We start from the raw sequence: 7310 nt of genomic DNA, 5'->3' as shown, positions 1-7310 counted from the left end.
TAGGCAAGGAAAGGCAAAAAAAAATAAAAATAATAATAATAATAAATAAAATCTAATATGAAATAAAATGTTAACAAATTACCAGCATAAGTGACAACGTTTGTACGAAATGAAGGAAAAAAAGGATATTTCTTTTTTTGTTTGGAATGTTGAGGGTCGCGTGAGGTTGCCTAAACAACCACTTGTCACAGTTCCATTTGTAACAGCTACTGAATCTGACAGCTAGCATGGCATCAGCAAAGAAAAGAAAAGTTGACAGTGAATGTCGTGTTTTTCAAGAGAAGTGGACTGATGATTACTTCTTCGTTGAAGTAAGGGGCAGGCCAGTTTGCCTTGTGTGCGGAGAGTCGCTCGCTGTAATGAAAAAGAGCAACCTGGAACGTCATTACAGTACTAAACATGCTAGGCTAAGTGAATTGCTGGGGCAGTTACGCTCTGACAAGATAAACGCACTTAAGCGAAGTTTGGGTGCCCAACAAGCAGCTTTCACCAGACCGAATTTGGAGAAAGAAAACGTTGTGCGTGCAAATTATGTGGTGAGCGAGTTAATAGCCAAGAAGCTGAAACCTCATTCAGATGGGGAATTTGTGAAGGAGTGCCTTGTCGCTACAGCAGAACTGCTTGCCCCTGACAAGGTCAAATTGTTCCAAAGTGTGAGTTTGTCGCGAAGAACTGTCTCCGATCGGATTACGGATATGGCAGTGAATATTGAAAAGACATTGAAGGACACAACACAGAATTTTGAGTTTTTTTCACTAGCCTGTGATGAGACAACAGACATCACGAATACTGCCCAATTAGCCATTTTTGTGCGTGGGATTACTGCGGAGTTCGACTCTACAGAGGAATTGCTTTCACTGCAAGCCATGCATGGCATGACCAAAGGTGAGGATTTATTTGGGCAAGTCATGTCAGCTATGAACCAGTTTCAACTTCCATTCGAAAAGTTAAGTGGCCTTGCGACAGATGGGGCCCCAGCCATGGTCGGCGGCCAAAAGGGATTAACCGCATTGATCAGAAGAGAAATTAGCCGTCAAAACCTAGATCCGAGTGAGTTAGTTGTATGCCACTGCATCATACACCAAGAGAATTTGTGCGCACATTCCCTGAAGCTCAGTCATGTCATGTCAACAGTCGTTTCCACCATCAATTTCATCAAAAGCAGAGGACTGAATAGCCGCCAGTTCAAGGAACTTCTAAGTGAGCTTGAGTCGGAATACGGAGATCTGGTGTACCATTGTGAAGTGCGATGGCTGAGTCGTGGGGAGATGCTCGCACGGTTTTACAAATTGAGGGAAGAAGTCAAACAATTCATGGATATGAAGGGCAAGCCTGTCGATGAACTCAGAGATAGCAAGTGGCTGTGTGATTTGGCATTCATGGTGGACATCACCAAACACCTTTCTGAGCTGAACGTCAAGCTCCAAGGTCCCAACCAGCTACTCAGTGCTTTGGTCTCCAATGTGAGGACATTTGAAGGGAAACTAAAGCTGTGGCAAATGCAACTGGCAAAGGGCAACAGCGTGCACTTTCCTACTTTGCAAGAGCAGAAGCCTGCTGTGACATCTGAATATGCAGCAGAGTGCGCAAAACTCCTTCATGCTTTTGGTGAGAGGTTTCAGGACATTAAAAGTAAGACAAACAAACTCAACATTTTTGCAACGCCATTTAATGTGGAACCAGCTGACGTGCCTGACAAACTGCAACACGAAATCATTGAGCTGCAAAGCAATGACGAGCTCAAAGCAAAGTACAACAACCTCCCTCTGCTTGAGTTCTATAAACTGTATGTGCCTGCTACAGATTTTCCTGTTCTCAGGAGACATGCACTGAGATTTGCGTCTGTGTTTGGGACAACCTACTGCTGTGAGCAATTCTTCTCAAAATTGACTCTTGCAAAATCTCGGTTCCGCTCAAGATTAACAGACCAACACCTGGAAAATCAACTGCGGGTAGCTTCATCTTCATCGCCATCCGACATCAGAGGCCTAGTGAAAGAGAAGCAGTTGCAGCCATCTCACTGAGCAGCTTGGGCTGTCCATGGTCAGTTCATGCATCTCCTCTTTATAAATTAAAAAAATTCAAGATTATTGTTATTATTTTAGTATTAGTAGTAGCCTAGTATGATATGTAGTAGTGTACAAGTTAGCTAAGTATCGTTATTTAATACGTCTTTGCTGCTCAGTCAGCTGCGCAAAAAAGTAAAGGAAAGTGGGTCAGTTCATGCATCTCCTCTTTATAAATTAAAAAAAAATCAGGATTATTGTTATTATTTTAGTATTAGTAGTAGCCTAGTATGATATGTAGTAGTGTACAAGTTAGCTAAGTATTTAATACGTCTGTGCTGCTAAGTCAGCTGCGCACTGAATGTGCGTTAATGTTAATGTGCGTGCCAATCCATGCTGTTATCCACCGCTTGTGATTTAGCCTTCAAGGGTTATTATCAAATTAAACTGTTAAATCAGGTGTAATGTTCTTTTTTAATGTTGGAATATTTTTTGTCAATTCCTCTATTGCTGATGTTAAAATAAATCTACCTTGATCATTAACTCTGTTTCAGTCTGCATTTGCCACATTTATTCCTGATGCAGGCTATGTTTTACGTATACTTAGTTTATTGTTAGGCTATTAATTTTATTATTATTTCAGTGTGTGTTCGTTTTTGTAGTTTGATGGGAGAAGTCCTAATTAAGGGATAACGACCGTCGAGGTGTAACCTACAATTCTACAGACTTAATGGACACAGCGTGGCGAAGAAGTCTCCCGCTAACTCCCGTTTACAATCCACAAAATGTGTTTTTATTAATATTAAGAAATGCCTTTACATTAAGGAAAATAAAAGGCATAATAACCTGATTAATTCTGGTGATAGGCCTACTGGTTGTTAATGGTAAGTTACTATTCAAGAGCATTGATATGATACCTGATTTAATTTTTCTACTGGGATTACGTCAAAGGTATACTGTTCCATGGACTTAATGGACACCCCATTAGCCAATCAGAAAGCAGTATGTCGTTGCACAGGGAGATAAGCTTTAAAATATATACATTTAAACATAGGCCTATATATATGTATATATATATGTATATATATATTAAACAATTTTGTTTGACATGAGCTATTTTTATAGGCCTAAAAAAAGTGCGGCCCTCCAAACAAGTTACAAAAATTTATCCGGCCCTTGATGACAAAAAGGTTCCCCACCCCTGTCTTAATGTAACTCACCTCTGATTAAGCCTTTGAGATGCAGATGACTTAAACTTCTCTCCTCCATGGATACAAGCATAATCTATTTCAGGATACTTTAACTCTGTCGGAATGTTCAATTTACTTTTGCTACGGTAATGTGTCTTGAATGATTGCATTCGACGTGAACTCCTCTTGTAGAACTGCACATTATGTTTTCTTTGATAATCCTCCACTGCCTTCTGCAACTCAATATATGCAGAAAATGTAGCACCCACAAACAAACCATCCTCCGCCATTTAGTCCAAAAGAAAACCGTACCATTTAGTCCAAAAGAAAACCGTAACAATAGAAAACTCCTTACCCTGCGTTCACACCAAAAGATGCAAAAAGTTGACGCGCAGCACGATCCCATTCAAAGTGAATGTAGAGACGCGTTGCTGCTTTGCTGCTTTGCTGCCGCAGCACTTGCTGCCGAGAAAACCGGCAGCAAAATTTGATTTGCGGCGCGGCAAAATCTGATTTGCAGCGCAGCACAGGTGGGCGCGTTCACGTATTTTGCGGCGCGTCAAATGCTGCTCGAGTTTAAATATTTCAACTTTTCGGCAGCAAACGCGTGATGACAGCCAATCAGCGTTCAACAGCGTTGCCACTGAGTGACATGCCGTAACAGCCAATCAGTGTTACTCCCTTGGAGTGACCTTGAGTTCACTACCTGATCCAGATCAAAGCGCTAAAATGGAGGAAAAGATAATAATTTTAGTCTCCGCATACCCGGTGATCTTCAACACCACCTTGGCCAGTTATAAGGACCGGACGGTCAAGGCCAAGGCTTGGCTGAAGGTGAGCGAGGAGGTCGGGCTAACTGGCAAGTCTTTTTGAATTTACTTTAAAAGTTACTTTATTCCAGCTATCAATTGAACCAAGCTAGTTAGTGAGCAGTTAGCATTCAACAGTTCAGTTTGAATTACACAGCGTAGGCTTTGTTCTTGTCAGAGGAGGAATGCAGACGAAGGTGGAAGGTCCTGAGGGACACCTACCTCAGGGTGAGACGCAGGCAGGAGGCAGGAAAGAGGAGTGGGTCAGCAGCAGGCCCGTTGAAGACGTGGAAGTACTCTGCAATCCTGTCTTTCCTCGGCCCATTTGTTACTCCGAGGGAGACCAGTAGCAATATGGTGCTGGGGGTTGAGGTAGACGGGATTGCAGAGTACCCAGTTGAGGACCACGGTTCAGAGGCAGCAGCAGGGACAGCGAGTGACCTAAGAGGTTGGTCGATAAGCGAAGACACACACGCACGCCCATACACAGCATGATTTGTTCTATAGATTGATAACTACCTCTTGTCACCTCAAGATCTAAGCTGTGAGGAGGCGGAGGCTGCTGCTGCCTCTGAACCCATTCCACCACCACCACCAACTGCTGCTGTCACCACTCCTCCTATTGCCCCAGGTATGTCATTTAACATGAGAGAAATTACATTTATTTTATACATTTATTTTATGCTACACTTCGTTTTATGTGGTCATAAGGGTCCCTATGCATGAATGGTATGTTATGAGTATGACTAGTTATGTACTCATAGCCTTTCATGTTGAATGTATTTTTGTCTGTTACCTGTCCCAAAAATGTTGTTTCCATTTGAAACAGTGAGGACACAATACCGAAAGAGGGAGACGGAGATCGAGAGCTTACTCCTGGAGGTGCTGAGGAGGCAGACCGCACCTGTGCCTCTCATCCTCTCTGAGGATGAGCACTTTTTCTTTTTATGTCACTTAGATCTTTATTGACAGTTTTTCACAGTAACATGACAACATTATATCAACATCAACGAATGGAATGGCAATAGAAATACAAATAAAATAAAACAAGAAAGAAAAACAAAAAACAAGAAAACAAGAAAAACCTGCCTGGGAAGTACCTTCATATTCTCATATCCTGAGTTTGTAATTATCTACTACTGTTCCAATCCAATGTCTTCATTTTGAGTCCTGTAAAGTGTCAATTTTTCCCATTTATAGTCGAATTGTGTTTTTGAAGTCTCAGTTTGTGTGTCAGTTTCTCCATTACAGCTATCTCTTCAACAATAGTAAACCAATGAGTCTTCGTTGGTGGTGTTTCTTTACACCAATGTCTGGTGATAGCTTTCTTGCTCGCTACCAGCAGTATTTTGATCAAATATATATCACTCGCAATAATATTCTCTTCCTGAAATTTACATAGATAGAGCACCAAACTACTTTTGGGGACCTCATATCCTAGTATTTGCCTTAATACTTTACAAACCATCTCCCAAAATACAGTTATTTTCTGACAATTCCAAAAAACATGTGCATGGTCCACATTGTAAGACCCACATTCCCGCCAACATCAACGTTATAAAGAAACAAATGAGATTCTTCCATGAGAATTCCCTCCAAGTTCGTGAACTGGTGGACGAGTGATGTGCCCTCCACATATCATGCCAATCTTCATCTGTAATTTGTACATTGAGTTATTTTTCCCATTTCGTCTTAATATATTTAGTTGAATGTTTGTCGTTAGTATTCAAACCTCTATACATTGCTTTTATTATGATTTGGATGACACCGTTCACCTCCTTGGGAGAATCTGACCCGATTTCCCTTTTGAAATAGTCCCTCATTTGAAGGTATCTATAGAATTAATGAGCTCCCAATTCATATTTTCTTCTTATATTTTCAAAACTCTCCAGCCTCCCGTCTTTTACCAAAACACACCAAGTTGTTATTCCCTTTGTTACCCAGTGCTTGAATCCTGGATCATACAATGCAGGTTTGAAATTTCTATCATGTGCTACCCATTTTAATATATTAATGTCATTCTGAATCTTATATATTTTCAAAATTTTAAACCATAGACCTAGCGTGTGTACTGTTGTTGGGTCCATTTTATTTTTGAGTTCTTTGTATAGTTTGTTATCTCCAATGAAATGTTGAATTGGAATTTGGTTTACTTTTCTTTCTATGTCTTTCCATTTTGCTCTAAATTCTGACCTACACCAACAGTACACAGGTCTCAATTGAGCAGCATAATAGTATTCCTTTAATTTTGGAAGACCCATACCTCCTCTCTCTTTCCTTAGCTGAAGAGTTTTGTATCTGACTCTAGGTCTTTTGCCCCCGCAGACAAATCTGGAAATCATTCTGTCCCAATTAGCAAATTGACCCCTGGGGACCTCTATTGGTAAAGATTGGAATCGATAGAGAAATCTGGGCAATATATTAAGTTTAACTATCTCAATTCTTGAGTTTAGATCAAGTGGGAGGGTAGACCATCTTGCTATATCTTTTTTTACTTCTTGATCTAAATTGTTATAATTAGCTATAGGTCGGTGGAGTTTTTAGTGATCGTAACGCCCAAATATTGAATTGACTTTAGGTTCCACTTAAGGTCATATATTTCCATGATCTCTTTTGGTGGGGTATAATTAAACGATAAAATCTGTGTTTTGGAAACATTCATTTTATATCCTGACAGATGGCCATACGTTAGGGCTGGGCGATATGGACAAAATCTTATATCACGATATGAGTAATTTTATATCACGATATGGATATACATCACGATATGGTATTTTTGAAGTAAATTAAAATAATAAATGGCTTAAAATAACCATACTTCACATTTGATCAGTTTTTTCTTTTATTTTGAACTTGAATTTCCATGCTTACAAAGGAGTAAGTAGCGAACAATCTGTCATTAACTGCAGTGTCATATAGTGCAAACATCTTGTAAGCATTGAACTTTTTTTTCAATACAAATAACATTTTTTTTTAAAGGTGTGCTTCACACCTGCCTGGCTGTCAGTCAGTGCAGTGTAATATAAAAAAAAAATCACAGCATCACACAAATATTTTAAATACTAATTATACACTTATATAAAAAATAATAAAGTAATAATAATAAAGTTATGTGCTGTGCAAATAGCTGGTGGTAAAAATAGAACTGTTTCCTCAATACAAATGAGATTTTTTTTCAAGTTAACAGGTGAGTCTTTTTTTTTTTCTCTCTCTCGATATAAACGATATGGCCAAATCTCTCCCGGTAGACACTTTCATATCGTCCACGGTATGATATCGTCATATCGCCCAGCCCTACCATACGT

Source organism: Gadus chalcogrammus, chromosome 10 (genome assembly GCF_026213295.1).
Source record: "Gadus chalcogrammus isolate NIFS_2021 chromosome 10, NIFS_Gcha_1.0, whole genome shotgun sequence".
Taxonomy (NCBI): Eukaryota; Metazoa; Chordata; class Actinopteri; order Gadiformes; family Gadidae; genus Gadus; species Gadus chalcogrammus.
This window is presented reverse-complemented; position numbering follows the sequence as displayed.